Source organism: Schistocerca serialis, chromosome 9 (assembly GCF_023864345.2).
Source record: "Schistocerca serialis cubense isolate TAMUIC-IGC-003099 chromosome 9, iqSchSeri2.2, whole genome shotgun sequence".
NCBI classification, from domain to species: Eukaryota; Metazoa; Arthropoda; class Insecta; order Orthoptera; family Acrididae; genus Schistocerca; species Schistocerca serialis.
Genome location: NC_064646.1, coordinates 296,893,359 through 296,911,739, shown reverse-complemented (window position 1 = coordinate 296,911,739; position 18,381 = coordinate 296,893,359).

Here is an 18,381-nt window from a genome sequence, read left to right as displayed (position 1 = left end):
ATGGATAACAATCCTTCAGAAGTTGTATAGTAACTGGGGATACGGCAATCGAACAAATGTTCTTTATGGTTTGCAAAATCTATGACACTCGAGACATACCAGCAGACTTTCGGGAAAAAAAATTATCAGTGCAATCCCGAAGATAGCGAGAGCAGATAACTAGTCTGAATATCATCGTGGTATTCCTGTTAATCCTAAGAAGTGTCGAGGGAAGAATGTCAAGTTTACTCCAATGAATATAATTGTGAACTGAATTTTTAATCATGTGTTATTTATGGTTAACCATGTGAATAGTGGGTATCATGGAATAACACCTCCTATAATTGCTAAAAACACAACCAGCTTAACAGCACATACATATAAAAGAAGAATGGAAAGAAATGAATGATCTGTAAGATGAAGATCAGTTTTGCTGTGGGAAAGAGAAAGACACCAGACAGGCGGTTCTGACGTTCCACTTGGTGATGGAAACACGACTGTCGATAAGGTCACTGTCACACGACTGTGCGGTTTTGATCGACTAGAAGCATGAAACTGTCACTGCTAGAATTTGGTCGATGGGGGCAGGAGAGTTGGTGGTGATAAATTTCTGATAATCTGTTTTGAACCAATGTTCTGGATTAAATTCCAAACGTCTCCGTAGTGTCTCAGAAAGTCAGGATATGTGACACTGTTGATGATCTTTTAATACTTTATCGTTCTATTATTGAATCTAATGTAATTTTTGTCATTTGCTTCATTACCAGGTAGCCCTAAACGCGTAGCACTCTAAACTTTAATCTTAGCAGGACTCTGAACTTTGCAGCCGCCTTGTTACTGTTCCAGAGGACTAGGGTATGTGCTGGCATCAGGGTTCACATTCTCCCTTCTCTCAAAACACTCAGCTTAGCACAAACAGCACAGACATAGCGCTACATTCCACACGCATTCATCACACTCACATATGCTCTACAAATACATCTACGACCCATTTCTCATATGTTCGCAGGAGAAGAGAGGAAGAAAACGCTCACTGACAGGCGTCTGAACCCACTCCGTGTTATATGGTAGCCAACGGTGCCACATGACAGGTAAATTTACAAGGAAGCAAGATTTTAAAAAAATCAATACAGATTCATTAGATTTGCTGGCCTACAATAAGCGTTAGAAAGTGTGAAATGGTGAAAGATGCTCTAAATTCCGGGAAAACAAGCGTAAGTTGTATTGGAAAGAAATTCATTTACTAGGGTCATTTAAAAATTCCTGCACATTGCGTATGCACGATCACTACGTTTGCTTGATCAAGTTAAAATTCATATTATTTGTTAGCGAGACTTTGGGAAAGACGGTCATTTACGTGTTTGCTGATTCACGTGACTGAGTCGTCATTAATTCAGTTTTTAAATGGAAGCTGAAACCTAGAGAGGTCAGATTACACGGGATGACCAGTGTTCCGACATCACAATCGAATCACTACGTGGAAAGAACCCGACGCAAATTTACAACGCGTTAAGAAATGTGTGTGGAAATAGTGTAATGGGCTGAATCGCAGTAACAAGGTGGTCTGTTAGCATCCGTGAAGGTCGCGTAAGCACTGAGGACAACCCAAGATTTGGCAGGCCATCAACTGCAATAGACTATAAATTTGGAAATTTGTGGTAAGGTCTTATGAGACCAAACTGTTGAGATCATCGGTCCCTATGCCTAGACACCATTTAATCTAACTTAAACTAAATTACGCTATGAATAACACACACACCCATGCCCGAGGGAGGAGTCGAACCTCCGATGGGTGCAACAGACTACAGCTCTCATGGTATTCTTAATGACATTTTGATAGAGGATCTATGAAAAACATAGACGAAATTGCATATGGGGCCAGAATGTCTGCCACATTAATTTACAGACTAATAAATAAATATTTAAAGATGAGAAAAGGTCTTCCAGATGGGTTTCACATGAATGAAGAGTAGAAAGTAGGTTGCAAAGTAATCACAGAAGAATTGTATCAGTGCTACCCAAAACAAGGAGAACAGTTTCTGAAAAGGATTGTTGCACTTTACGAAACCTGGAGTCGAGGTTTTCAGCCAAAAGTGAAGTCTCAGTCGTCACAATGGAAAATTTCTGTCTCCCCACACACGAAAAAAAAAAAAAAAATAAAAATTCTGTGCCAACAATGAAACGTGAAACTGATGTTGATTTTCCGTGCGACATGAATGGAGTCATAGCTATATAGGGTGTGTGCTCCAGGGGACGTCTCTAACGGGCGTGTACTACAAGCTGTATCTGCAAAATTTTTTGCACCCAAAAATTCGTCAAAGAAGACCTAACGTGCTTGGCTTGCAGCTGAAGTTCTCATTTTGTACGATAATGCAAGACCTCATGTTGCCCTACAATGAGATAAATGATCGACAAATATGAGTGCGAAATACTTCCCCATCCAATCTATAGTCCTGACAAGAGCCCACAAGACTTTGATTTGTTTCCCAAATCATGGCAACAATGCTGTCTAAAACGTTTTGATACAGCTGATGAGCTTCCATTGAATTGACACGAAGAATCAGACACCTAAACAATGAAGGTTCCCTATCCGGAATAAAGAAGTTCCCAAAAGGTTGAGAACCTATCATAAGCAAGAATATATTGAAGGCCTTTAAAGGTATTTTGTGAAATAAATTACTTTTTTCGACTTACATTGTGCACAACTTTTGAAATGACTCTCGTACAATATGTGTAAGAACCAACAGGGTACAATAAAAATAAGGACCAAGAACAAAGGGCTTGGATTAAAAGCGTGCTTGCCTGTTCAATCTATGCGTCGAAGAGGCAGTGATGGAAATAAATGGTTGAAATGGCTCTGAGCACTATGGGATTTAACATCGGCGGTCATCAGTCCCCTAGAACTTAGAACTACTTAAACCTAACTAACCTAAGGACATCACACATATCCATGCCCGAGGCAGGATTCGAACCTGCGACCGTAGCAGTCGCGCGGTTCAGGACTGAAGCGCCTAGAACCACTCGGCCACCGCGGCCGGCGATGGAAATAAAAGAAACGTTAAAGTGAAGGATAAAAATTCATGGTGACAGACTATCATCGATATGATTCGCTAGTGACATTACTCTTCTCAGTGTAAGTGGAGAAGTATTGCGGGATTTCTTGAATGAAGTAGTCTAAAGAGTACTGAGTACGAATTGAGAGTAAATCGAAGAAAGACAAAACAAAACCAAAGGCCACTGGTTGCAGTGGTTTCAGGAAACGATTATTCATCACAGTCGCAGTGATCCTCGTCCGTAATGGATAAAAGTTTTGAAGTTAAGGGATACTCATACGTCAGAATCAAATTAACATATAACAGCAAAAGCAAAGGGGACATAAAAAGCGGGCTATCACAGGTAAAAAAGGCATTCGTGGCCAAGAGAAATCTGCTAGTATGAAACATCGGCCTCAATTGGATGATGAGGTATCTAAGAATGTTTACTTGGAGCACATCGTTGTACGGAAATGAATTACATGGGCTGTGGGAAAACTGCTAAGGAAGAGAATCGAGACGTTTGACAGATGTTTCTATAGAGGGTTGCTGGAAATTAGATAGACCGATAACGTAAGGAAAAAGGAGGTACTCCGAAGAATGTGAGAAGAAAGGAACACACAGCAAGCACTGACATAAAGCATAAGGGAGTAGAATCTGAAAAGAAATAAACATACGTCAAACACTGACGGCATGTGTTATGACATCAGGGAACAGCTATGATGGTACTAGAAGAAGCTGTAAAGAATAAAAAATATAAGGGAAGACAAAGATTGGAATATATCCAGCAAATAATTGAAGATTTAAGGTGCAAGTGCTACTCTGAAATTAAGAGGTCGGCACGATAGAGAGGAATTCTCGACGGGCCATAGTAAAACCAGTCAGAAGATTGCTGACTAAAACGTAATTTTAAACAACATGACGTTAGATGCAAGAGAAGGTACGAGTGGAAATTTTGAGTGACCTATGACATGGTGCAGGCTTCAGGACTCTGAAGTAAACATTGCCGTGACGGTCGAGTAATTACACATCATTACTTGCAACCCTCGAACGCCGCACCTTTCCTGGACAGTGGTCCTTCTCTTGAATCGCTCATGTACGCAGTCCCACGCACTAAGTCCCTTGTCGGAAAGTTGTGTTGTCTGGCACAGACGTATATACAGGGTGTTACAAAAAGGTACGGTCAAACTTTCAGGAAACATTCCTCACACACAAATAAAGAAAAGATTTTATTTGGACATGTGTCCGGAAACGCTTACTTTCCATGTTAGAGCTCATTTTAGTTCCTTCCACCTACGCTCAATGGAGCACGTTATCATGATTTCATACGGGATACGCTGCCTGTGGTGCTAGAACATGTGCCTTTACAAGTACGACACAACATGCACGATGGAGCTCCTGCACATTTCAGTCGAAGTGTTCGTGCGCTTCTCAACAACAGATTCGGTGACCAATTGATTGGTAGAGGCGGACCAATTCCATGGCCTCCACGCTCTCCTGACCTCAACCCTCTTGACTTTCATTTATGGGGGCATTTGAAAGCTCTTGTCTACGCGACTCCGGTACCAAATGTAGAGACTCTTCGTGCTCGTATTGTAGACGACTATGATACAATACGTCATTCTCCAGGGCTGCATCAGCGCATCGGGGATTCCATGCGACGGAGGGTGGATGCATGTATCCTCGCTAACGGAGGACATTTTGAACATTTCCTGTAACAAAGTGTTTGCAGTCACTCTGGTACGTTCTCGAAAATGGTTTAAATGGCTGTGAGCACTATGGGACTTAACATCTATGGTCATCAGTCTCCTAGAACTTAGAACTACTTAAACCTAACTAACCTAAGGACATCACACAACACCCAATCATCACGAGACAGAGAACATCCCTGACCCCGCCGGGAATCGAACCCGGGAACGCGTGCGCGGGAAGCGAGAACGCTACCGCACGATCACGAGCTGCGGACTGGTACATTCTGTTGCTGTGTGTTTCCATTCCATGATTAATGTGATTTGAAGAGAAGTAATAAAATGAGCTCTAACACGGAAATTAAGCGTTTCCGAACACATGTCCACATAACATATTTTCTTTCTTTGTGTGTGAGGAATGTTTCCTGGAAGTTTGGCCGTACCTTTTTGTAACACGCTGTATAGTTTCATGGAGTTCCGATAGATGGCGGCGCTCTACGTAGCCTTCAAAATGGCGTCTGTAGCGGAGGTGCGTTCCAGGCAGAGAGGTGTTACTGATTTTCTTTAGGTGGAAAATCAAAGCATCGCAGATATTTACAGGCGTTTGCAGAATGTCTACGGAGACGTGGCAGTGAACAAAAGCACGGTGAGTCGTTACACGAGGCGACTTTCATCATCGCGAGAAGGTCGCTCAAACTTGTCCCATCTCCCGCGTGCCGTCTGGTGGCACGTACCTGTGAGTCCTGCATTGTGCGGACTCTCTCATTCGAGACGGCCGACGGATCACAATTGAACACCTCGCTGCCCAACTGGACGCCTCTGTTGGTAGAGCACTAGTCCACCAGATGTATTGTACTACCCTCGGAGAACTGAGGAATTGTCTTCAGCGTGTTCGCCGACCCAAAAATGCAAACGAACTTCTTCTTTTCCCCGACAATGCAAAGCCTCATGCAAGTTTTAGCAAGCGAAAGGAGCTCACAAAACTTCATTGGACAGTTCTTCCTGATCCGCCCTACAGCACGGCTCTCACATACTATGACTTCCATCCGTTTGGCTCAATGAAGGTTGACTCTGCGGAAAGCAGTATGTGGATGATGAGCAAGTTACTGATGCAGCAAGACGTTGACTCCTACTTCGAACACTAGAGTGATGCTATGGGGGCCTACACGTCTTCTCAGTAACGTGGAGTACGGCCGTCGCGCTAAACGGAGATTATGTTGAAAGGTAGGATTTTGTAGCCAGAAGATAGCGGAATAATATCGTGTTTTGGAATCATGAATAATACCAACATTCTTTCAGAAAAAAAAGTGTTGCATTACTTATTGAACACTCCTAATATAATGATAAGACAGAGATTTCGAATCCGATTTTAAACCGTAAAACATTTCCAGGGGTAGATGTGGACTCTGACCACAATTTATTAGTTATGAACAACAAACTAATACTGAAGATATTGCGAAAAGGTAGGTATTAAGGTGATGGGACCTAGATAAATTGAAAGAAAAAGAGGTTGTTGAGAGTTTCTGAGGAAGCATTAGGCAATGACTGACTGACAACGAATGGGAAGCTGTGAGAGATGAAATAGTGAAGGCAGTAGAAGATCAAACAGATAAAAAGACAAAGCCTAGTAGAAGTCATTGGATAACACAGTAGGTATTTCCTTTAATTGACGTAAGGCGACTGTGCGGCTGGTCCCGGCGGAGGTTCGAGTCCTCCCTCGGGCATGGGTGTGTGTGTTTGCCCTTAGGATAATTTAGGTTAGTTAGTGTGTAAGTTTAGGAACTAGTGACCTTAGCAGTTAAATCCCATAATATTTCACACACATTTGAACATTTGACGTAAGGAGAAAATATAACTCAGTAAATGAAACAGACGAAAGGATATAGGAATGTCTAAAAAGTGAGACTGGCAGAAAGCGCAAAATGGCGAGTCAGAAATACATTTAGGACAAATACAGGGCTGTAGAAGAATACATAGCTAGGGAGAAACAAGACACCTGGAATAGACAATATTCCGCCTGAATCTTGAATCTATAGGAGAGCAACCATAACAAAACTATTCCACTGGGTGTGCGAAATATGTGAGATAGGTAAAATCTCCTCAGATTTTGACAAGAATGTAATAATATCTCTCTCAAAGAAGACAGGAGTTGACAAGTATAAATACTAGTAATCGGTTTAATGAATGAGGGTTGCGAAATACTGGCGAATTATTTATATAAGAACGGAAAACCTGATAGAAGCTGAACATGGGGAACATCATTTTGCGTTCTGGAGAAACGTAAGAAAACGTCAGGCAATACAGACTTCAAGATTTATCTTATAACGTAGGCTAAAGGAAGGCAAATGTACGTTTATAGCATTTGTAGACTCAGAGAAAGCTTCTGATAATGTTGACTTGAATACACCATTTGAAATTCTGCAGACAGCAGGTATAACATGCAGAGGAGAAAAGATATATACAGCTTGCACAACAACCAGATTGCTGGTATGGGAGTAGAAGGACATGAAAGAGAGCCAGGTTGAGAAGGAAGTAAGACAAGTTTGTAACTTATCTCCGATGTTATGTAATCTGTACATTGAACAACCTGTAAAGGAAACCAAGGTGAAATTTGGAAAGGGAATTAACGTTCAGGAAGAATAATTAAAAACTTTGAAGATTGTGGATGACATTGTAATTCTGTCAGAGTCAGCAAAGGATTTGGACTAGCAGTTGAATAGAATTGATAGCGTCTTGAAAAGAAGTTATAAGATGAACATTAAAGCAAAGTAAAACAAAGGTAACTGAATGCAGTCTACTTAAAACAGGCGATCTAAAGGAATTAGACAATAAAATGAGACTCTATAATTAGCAGATGAGTTTTGCTATTTGGGCAGGAAATAAGGTAATGGCGTCTGAGGTAAAGAGGACGTTAAATGTAGACTGGCTTTACCAAGAAAAGGAATTTTGTAAAAACGAATTTTGTTAACACCTAAAATAAATTAAAGTGTTAGGAATTCTTTTCTGAACTGCCTGGACTGTAGTGTTCTACCGAAGTAGACGTGGTCGATAAATAGTTCAGAAACAGTATTTTGCTTTATCATGCAACAAAAGAATGTTGAAGATTAGATGGGTTGATCGAGTAACAAATGAGAAAGTACTGAACAGAATTGCAGAAAAAAGAATGTATGGGACAACCTGACTAAAAGAAGGGGTCAACTGTTTATAAGATATCATGAGCTATCAAAGAATGGACAGATTGGTTGTAGAGGCACTTTCTGGAAAGAGTCGGACAACATATTACTCCCACCCACATACATCTCGTGTACTGGCCAAGACGGGAAAATTCGAGAAATTAGAGAGAATACAGAGACTTACCGACAAGAATTCTTCCCACGCGCCATTCGACAGTGAAACAGTCTAGAGGGGATCAGTTAATGATATCAGCACGCACCATGAATTAGGTTGCCGAGTGTCATGTAGATGTAGATGTTGCATGAATTTGTGGCTCGTGATATTTTTCCACAGTGAATTTAACAGACGTGTGAGTAATTCATGGAAAACAACGAGTCTAGAGAGTTTAACTTATTTTCTAAAATAACGCACTTGTGACTGGAGCGACGAAGTGTGAACAAAACGGAAAGCATATCAGTCTGCCGATGCTGTCAAAACTTATAAAAAGTTTAATAATAAACCGTACCCGCACTATTTGTGACTTTTATTTCCCTTCTGTCATATCCTGCGAGTGGCTTAAGAAACTTTCTATAGGTATCTCATGACTAATCGGGTCATACTATTGGTGTGTCTAGGCACCCTAATTACCAGTCGTCGCCATAGAATATTAAAGACCCGGCCATCCAATGGCACCAGCTCTTCATGCCAACGGTTATTATTATTATTATTCGTATGGTCACACAGAATAACAATCGAGATATTAATAATGTAAATAATCAATAAATCTTGCTTACGAACAGAAAAAATATTTAATTAAGTGCGGTTGAAAGCCACATCCACCTTTTCATATCAAGTATCTGTTTCTTGATGGGTAGAATACGTGTAGACCAATATGTTGTTTGGAAGCTGCCAGATATCGTAGTGAATCTCTTCCAAGAATACGACATATCTTAGTTCTTGGACTTACCGACAGACTACGATGTTAGCAAAGCGGCCAAAACAAAATATAGTAGCTGATGAATAGTTGACAACATTCCAAAAATACAAGCAGACATGACAAAAATGTTTACATGTCTTTTGTGAAATACATTAAGTTTGTCATAATAATCGTATGATCCATGTTAAAGAGAGTATACAGCAATTGAAAAGAAAATCTAACAACAGGAATAAAGATGCAGGGATACTGTATATTACTGTTAGTGTTATGAATTATGACTGATACTTTCCTGATGCCATTCAGTGATGTCGACAAAGAATAATACGAAATAATATGGGCAGGAAGGCTCTTCTAAGGATCAGAAGAGAGGAACTTAAGGCAGTTGTAGGTAGACCCATATTTCCGTGATAGTCAGCGACATGTCTTCCTACCGTGTTTGTGTCTCTCCATTTTTAGCCGCGCTGGGTAGCAGCGCGGTCTAGGGTGTCGTGTCATGGCCAGTGCGGCTTCCCCCGTCGGGTTCGAGTCCTCCCTCGGGCATGGGTGTGTGTGTGTTGTCCATAGCGTAAGTTAGTTTAAGTTAGATTAGGTAGTGTGTAGGCTTAGGGACCGATGACCTCAGCAGTTTGGGCCCATAAGACCTTACCACAAATTTCCATTTTTTTCTCCATTTTAGCCGGCCGTGGTGGCAGAGCGGTTCTAGGCGCTTCAGTCTGGAACCGCGCGACCGCTACGGTCGCAGGTTCGAATCCTGCCTCGGGCATGGATGTGTGTCATGTCCTTAGGTTAGTTAGGCTTAAGTTCTAGGGGACTGATGACCTCAGATGTTAAGTCCCATGATTCTCAGAGCCGTTTGAACCTTTTTTTCTCCATTTTGCTGACACATCCTCGTAGCAAATCGTAGAGAACTGTGCGAGATAGGTTAGATGTGTCCAAGGTCAATAGCTAGCAGATTCAACGCTTATTTTGAATAAATAATGTTCCTGAGCTGCAATCAGGAGTTAATAATTGCTAAATTAACTATGTCATTGACAACACGGGAGGGAATATGTTTCGAGTTTGTTTTACGGTTGTACACCTATAAACAGTATATCGGCTGTACAAATATACAGCATATGGAGAAGAAGCTTTTGTGCAGCACTTTATCAGAAAAGTTTGTGAAAACTCTAACACCAAAGGGGTGGAACTTTACACCAAATTGTAGGTACACGTCAATATTGATATGATTACGATTACATAATTGTCTTTAATTTCTGCTTTAATAAATCAGTACAATTTTAATCCTCCAAGTTCTGCAGTTGGTGTTGCTAAACGCGATTTCACGGAATTGAAGAGAGTCTAGATTTGTTCCTTTGGAATCTCCGTTCACGTAATTTGTATGCGAATCTACAACACGGTTGCTAGAAAATCATTACATACAAACTGGTGGTCAACATATTGCAGAGACGGACGACTTCTCAGAAATGCTTGTGGGATGGGTAATGAGCAGTACCAAGAGAGCAGCGGAGAAGGTTTCCACGTTTTACGCATGTGGACATGCACTGTCGCCCTGAGAAATGTTATGTGAAATTACCTCAAAAAGAGACTCACGTACTCTGCACAAGTAGTGGTCGCACGTTGTATGTATCAGTACATCGACCGTTCTTGGCTTTTGCTGTGGCGTTAATCAATTTGCGGTCATCAAGCTAGCGTCCAACATATATAAGTGACTATAGGATACTTTGAAGAAGGACTGGACCGAAGATATTACTTTTTGTTACTCAGTATGACAGTAATTTTTTTCTTTGTTTATTTACTCTAATACTAGTTACTCTACTACTACTTTACAGTAGACTGTATTACCTGCCTACAACTAAATTTTTTTAATAATTGCTGTTAACAAAGCTAAACATTCTTATTTTTATCGCTATTAATATCACGAAGTGATTCCCACAAGGTTCAGTTTTGGGTCCATTTCTATTCGTTAGCTGGCCGTGGTGGCCGTGCGGTTCTAGGCGCTGCAGTCTGGAACCGCGGGACTGCTACGGTCGCAGGTTCGAATTCTGCCTCGGGCATGGATGTGTGCGATGTCCTTAGGTTAGTTAGGTTTAGGTAGTTCTAAGTCTAGGGGACTGATGACCTCAGATGTTAAGTCCCATAGTACTCAGAGCCATTTGAACCATTTTTTTTCCATTCGTTATGACCATTCACTTAACATTCGCCAAGCAAACCTAGTATTTATTTGCAGCAGATAGTACTAGTCATATAATACATATTACAGAAGAAACTGTTAATTAAGTTTCTTCAAAGAATTATTAAATGATTCTCTGAAAATTCACTCTCAATTTTGATGCCAGACCGCGACTCGAATCGGGAACCTTTGCCTTTCGTGGGAAAGTGCTCTCAGCTTCAGCGAATTCTCCTGCAACCTTGCGTAATTAGCACTCCTGGAAGAAAGGGTACTGCAAGAGACATGACTTAGCCACAGCCTGGAGGATTGTTTCCAGAACAGACTTCCTTTCTGTAGCGGAGTGTCTGCTGATGTGAAATTTCCTTGCAGATCGGAACTGTTAAAAAAACCTGTGAAAGTTTGAGTAGCACTCGTGTCGTTGAATGAAAGCAGGAAAGGTCGTTGACCAGCTGCGTCTTCCGGTTCCTCCTGAGAAATGCCAGTGAGCCGCTGTGACGAAATGGGCAGTGGCAGAGCCTCCACACCGGGAGGAGGCAGTGCTTTTAGCTGCGGATGTGGCACCTGGAGAGGACCCTTGACCCTGCTGGAGGTGTCTGGAGGTCGCTGCAGACATTCCTCGCGCGTCGAGTGGGGCTTCCCTGTCGCCAGCAGCCAGCTGGTTGGCAGCAGAAGGACCCGACCAAATCAAGAGGGAAACTGGATTTCCAGAATACAGTTGTTGTAGTTCTTCTCCCTGCTCCATGCTCGCCATGGACGACTTCTACACTACAGTTTATAATTATATGATTTGTTTTTATCTCTGTTCCATCCAGTTCCACCATGAAATCTAGTAAAGACGTATATCCGCATTGAGATATTCTTCGTTCTTTGGCATACCACAACTTTTCACGGTCTTGACCCGCATCTCTTCTTCTTTTGTGTTGGTACTGTAACCAATAGACTTCTCGTAAACAGACACAGCGTATGAAGAAGCCGCCCTGACTGCCCCTTCCAGTATCAGGAAACATAGAGAGAGAGAAACGAATGCAGAATTTGAAAAGACAGGTTCTTTTGAAGTGCAGTGTGCAATGTGCTGATCTGCCGGCAAGACAAATGTTCGCTCTGGTTTGCCACAAATTTATTGTATTCAGCGCTTCCTCATCAGCTATGTGATCGTCCGATCTAATATTTAGCATCCTTCTGTAGCTCCACGTATCAAACGCTTCCATTCTCTTTTTATCAGAGCTGTTTATCGTCCATGTTTCACTTCCATACGTGGCTACGCTCTACACAGATACCTCCAGAAATGACTTTACAACACTTACATCTACAATGAAGTCCGCCACCGTTGCGCAACGGTAGCGTTACCGAACACCATTCATTATTTTCGTCATCATTAACTCTCAAGTCACCAATGTGGCGTGACCTAAAAAGGACTTGCAATACGGCGGCCGAACTTCCCCGAAATAGGCCTTCCGGCCAACAGTGCCATACGATCATTTTTTTTCTTTTAATCTACACTGAAGAGCGAAAGAAACTTGTACAGCTGCTTAATATCGTGTAGGACCCCCGCTAGCACGGAGAAGTGCCGCAGCATGGACTCAACTAATGTCTGAAGTAGTGCTGGAGGGAATTGACACCATGAATCCTGCAGGACTGTCCTTAAATCCGTAACACTACAAGGAAGTGGAGATATCTTCTGTACAGCACGTTGCAAGGCTTCCGAGATATGCTCAATAATGGTCATGTCTGGGGAGCTTGGTGGCCAGCGGAAGTGTTTAAACTCAGAAGAGCGTTCCTGGAGCCACTCTATAGCAGTTCTTGACGTGTTGGGTGTCGCACTGCTCTAATTTCCAGTCAGAATGCACAATGGACATGAGTGGGTGCAGGTGATCAGACAAGATGCTTACGTATGTGTCACCTGTGAGAGTCATATCTAGACGTATTAGGGGTCCCATATCACTCCCACTGCATACGCCCCATCCCATTACAGAGACTCCTCTCCTGCTGACCCCTACGGATTCAAGAGGTTGTCTCCATACCCGTACATGTCCATCTGCTCGCTACTATTTGAAACGAGACTCGTTCGAGCAACAACATGTTTCCAGTCGTCAGCAATCCAATGTCGGTGTTTACGGGCCTTGGCGAGGCGTAAAGGTTTGTATCTTGCAGTCTTCAAGGGTGCACGAGTGGGCCCTCGGCTCCAAAAGCCCATATCGATGATGTTTCGCTGAATGGTTTGCATGCTCACACTTGCTGATGGTCCGGCATTGAAATCGTCAGGAATTTGCGACAGAGTTGCACTTCTGTCACGTTGAATGATTCCTTTCAGCTGTCATTGCTCCCATTCTTGCAGGACATTTCTCCGGTGGCAACGATGTTTGAAATTTGGTGTTTTACCGGATTCCTGATACTCACGGTATACTCATGAAATAGTCGTACGGGAAAATCTCCACTTCATCGCTACCTGAGAGATGCTGTATCCCATCGCTCGTGCACCGACTGTAACATCACGTTCAAACTCATTTAAATCTTGATAACCTGCCATTGTAGCAGCAGTAACTGATCTAACAACTGCACCAGACACTTGTTGTCTTATGTAGGCCTTGCCGACTGCAGTACAGTCTTCTGCCTGTTTAGATACCTCTGTATTTGAGTATGCATGCCTATGCCAGTTACTTTGACGCTTCAGTCTACATTGAAGAATATAGTTTCCATATGATGTTGAAACAACATTTAATAAGGCAAAAGTATTAAAGAAGCTACGTTAATCGTATACAAATTTCAGTTAACAGATCACTAAGACTGAACAAGAAAATAACTTCGAAAATCAATCATTTTCCTGACTTGCTACAAATATTCTTTCTTGATCAAATAAATCATAATTGTATAATAATAATAACTTGTTTCCTTTTTAAATCCCTTAGCTCTATTAACTCGTAAAGCCGGTAGAGACCAGTGGTGAAAGCCACGAGAAGACTAAGCGAAATAAGTAGTAGAAGCCAGCTCGAAAATTTATTCACGCTGCAGTAAAATTTACGACTTCTTTGTTGTCGCGAGAATAATGGCAGAGTTCCTACAAGTGACGCCAGCGAAAAACATCGTAATGCAGCAGGTACCGGTAGGATTCAAGGGGACCGCGGCATTGACCGTGAGCGTTATGTGCAAATTTCTGCTAGTCTCTCTTTTTGGTATGTCAGCAACCATTGTCTGCCCATTAGGTGAGTTAAGCAACGTACCTCAGAGTGGTATGCGAATGTGACGTTTAATTTGTAAATATTCAAACAAAATGTATTCTCCATTAGGAGTTATCTATATGAGGATGTATTTGTCGAAACGTTTACCACATTTGCTAGTGACGCTGGAGCTCTCCATCCTGTCGCTAGATGACTCTAACATTCCAGAGAAGTCTGCTTTTAAACTTGCAGCGCAAATCGACGTGCAACTATATAAGCTCCTCATTATGTGTTTCTGTATGAAAGTTAGCCCAAATTTACCTCCCACTCTATAAAACGTCTGAGTATTACTAAAACTATGTACCCACAATATTTCATCAAACTTCCAACAAAAACGACTGTATCTCTTTCCTTGTTTCTGTCATATATTTCATACATTCTTGTAAGTTCTTATTACTTAGTTCCATTGCCAGACCTAACCATTTGTCATCTTTGCTTTAGCTAATCATAATTTATCTTATATTTACCAAACCTAATCATTTCATCTCAAATTCAATCTTGTAACAATTTCTTTGTTCATGCATATATTGTACAACTTCCTTTCTTAACTATTTCTCTTCCCTTCCTCGTTACACATTTGAGAGAGCTGAATACAATACTACACTTAACATAACTATTATACTATTAGTGCTCCTACCTATAGTAACAATTCATACAGAGAATATACGTTATAAAGAAACTCAATAAATAATGTAAGTTTAACAGGGAAATTCAACCTGAAAATTCCTTAAACTAAGGCAATGCATGTTATTATGTTGCGTCATATGTAAATACAAGAAGACAAATGGTTCAAATGGCTCTAAGCACTATGGGACTTATCTTCTGAGGTCATCAATCACCTAGGACTTAGAACTACTTATACCTAACTAACGTAAGGACATCACACACATCCATGCCCGAGGCAGGATTCGAACCTGCGACCGTAGCGGTCGCGCGGATCCAAACTGTAGCGCCAAGAACCGCTCGGCCATCCTGGCCGGCACCAGAAGACACTTAGTCTGCAATGCCACACATGTTGGTAGAAAAAACATATATGGGCAAAAGAATAAAGAATAAAAAAATCATTATTAGTATCACAATTACTTCCTCCATCTCCTTTTCCTTATTGCTTTTCTTCTCTCTTTTTGTTTTAGGTACATTGTCTATCCATATGACACCTCATGAGTCATAAGTTTCATCGTCACTTCGAAAATTTCCCAAACACGTAGACTAATGGACAATGTTGTTATGACATCGTTTCATACATTTGTAAAGTTTATCTGTCAGACAAAGAAGAGGCAGATTGGTTCCACAGAAATTCAGTAGAAGCTCAGTTTTGCATGCATGTCACTGTATACAAATCAGAATAAATGTCATTCATTAGTATACACGAGAAAATAAATGCTACCACGAAGAGAAGTCACAAAAGGTTCAGTGATGTACCGTATGCCGAAAGAATGTGTCACAGATTCAAGGCCGAATTAAATCTTTGCAAAACATTTTTCGTGCACAAATGGAGACAAAAACGTACACTTCTGGAATCACTGTAAAATTTGCATAACTGTTACAAGTTGTGTTGTTCCGATGAAAGAGATGCCACCGTAGGTTTAGTAAAATGGTTACATCATTTGGATCAGGTAATCATAAACTCCACACCAAAGAAATAACTGTGTTGTCTCAAGTCGTGTTACCTTCATTCACTGTCACCATATAGCCACAGACTTGCATTTTGTTCTTATAAACACGAAATGCATCCACACGTCATGAAAATTGACAACAATAAGAAACAGGGTCTCTATGCCCCAATCATTATCCACTTACTCTTTTTCTACATTAATCATCATAATCATTTTCTCATTCTATTACGGTATGTATCGTAAATTTCATAATTATCGTCTCGTGTATCTAGCTAACATCAATCTAATTATCCTACTACAACATTAATCACATTCGTTGTTTTCGTCACAATATACACTTTCAATGACAATTCTCTGATCTGTTTTCATTTCCACATAAACAACATCTCATAGCTATAATATTCCACTTCAGTAAAGACAGTTTCACAACCTCACAATTAGAGCCGTGGAACGTGCCACATTTACCCGCCCGAGCCGTTCAGCTGCCTGCACCGCGGGCAGTCGGGCTCAGCTGCACGGGGAACAGAGCGTGCGAGCCGCGATGCGCCGTCGAGGCCGGCTGTGGAATACCTATATGAATTGTCTGTACTCCATTGAGAATTTTGAAGATGTGGTATGCTAGAAAGAGACTGTTATTGAGCCTATGTAAAGAAAAAGAGCTCGTAATGTAAAGTAAGGGATGTAGCACAGTAATGCGTAATACATTACTGAACACAGTACAGTCAACTTTTTATTGGTTTATATAACTCATCCTTCCTTTTTTTTCTGCTACTTTCTAAAGCCTCTACCTTTATGATCTCTTTTATGAAACTTAATCTCAAACTTTTGTTACACTTTGGTCCACAGTTTTATATCGCCTAGAAATGTTTGATCAATCTCTTTTGCACTCTACTTTTATATTCCTCTTCATGTAACTTTCCTGGGTAATTTTCAACAAACATGGTCATCTGAGGTACAATTTTATAAGTTTTGGATGTTGTCAGTGGTCTGCTCCTTCACCATACTAAGAGCAACTAGAACTTACTGTCACATGCAGGAAAACTCCTGAACCCTGTTGCGACACTTGAATAACTGCAAAGCTTCTCCTAATAGTCAGATCAATAGTAGTGGCCACCGGCCGGCGTCAGTAAAGTCCATTGCCCAGGAGAAGTGTGTAACAGTGTGCACAAAAGGGTAGAAGAATGCTGTCTAGAAATAGAAGCACAGTACCCCACTCCAGCCCGCCCGGCTAGCCGTGCGTCTAATACGCTGCTTCCCGAGCGGGAAGGCGTGCCGAATCCACCCAGCGGATTAGTGTCGAGGTCCGGTGTACCGGCCAGCCTGTGGATGGTTTTTAAGGCGGTTTTCCATCTGCCTCGGCGAATGCCGACTGGTTCCCCCTGTTGCGCCTCAGTTACACTATGTCGGCGATTGCTGCGCAAACACTGTCTCCATGTATGGGTACACCATAATTACTCTACCACATAGACGTTTGGGGCTACATCCGTTTGGTGTGAGACGTTCCTGGGGGTGGGGGGGGAGGGGGTGGGGGGAGGGAGCACTGGGGGCCGAACCGCACAATAACCCTGGGTTCAGTGTGGGGTGGTGGTGGGGTGGGTTGTAGCCTGTTGTGGGGTTGTTTGTCACTAAGGGCTATGGTGGGGACGAAGCCTCTCCGTCATTTATAGATCCCCAGTTCAGTACATACATACATACCCTACTGCAAGTGCAAAATATGTGCTTCCTCACCAGACAACAAAGAAATGCCAGACGAATGTCGTGTGCCTGTTGTCCCCCAAGTGCTGCAGGACATGGAGGATGGTGCGCGCGCGTTTGCAACTGACACGTGGACAGGTGTGTACACTAAAAGGTATTATTTTGCTCTTATTATGCATTCAGTGTCGTCAGACTGGCAGTGCAAAAATCGGATCCTGCTTGTTGCAAAATTTAGTTGGGATTAATTATAAGCCATCTCTTCAACGTTACATTCATTACTGAGCATGGGGCAAATGTGGGAACAGTTAGAGAGCTGTTGTCGCCTTTCATATAATATCTACACATTCAGCTCTGTTCTAGGCTACACCCATGAGGAAAAATGGTTTCAGGAATATTGTAGTAATGTTCACCCATCGTTGAAATCAACGAAATATGCCGAAACTTATTGGCTATGTGAAAGACTCACAGATTGTGTTAATACAGGGACAATTTGTAATAATACAGACACAGACAACATTTTCTACGATTTTTGATGAGGTGTACTGACTGTTACGGTGGGAGCTGCGTTGTCTGGAAATAAGAGTAATGGCTATTTTGATGTAAGAAGTTTCTCAGGATCTATTGTGAGCAGAAGCGTGCATCGAGCCCGCCCGTGACAGCAGCCGTGGTTGGCGAACGAGCCTCGACTCGCGCTGCCCAGTCAGCTGGGCGGGCCGCCGCGCCGCGCCGGGCCGAGCGGTGACCCGCCAGAACCCGAGTCCTCCCGGACACCCGTGCTACTCTGCTGCTCGTCGCGTCGCATGTCCCCCAGAACGACATCTCTGCATCCCAATGTGAGCAGTTTTTTCCGTCGTGCAGTATTTACCGATACAGCTCTTAACTTCCGGTGTTACATT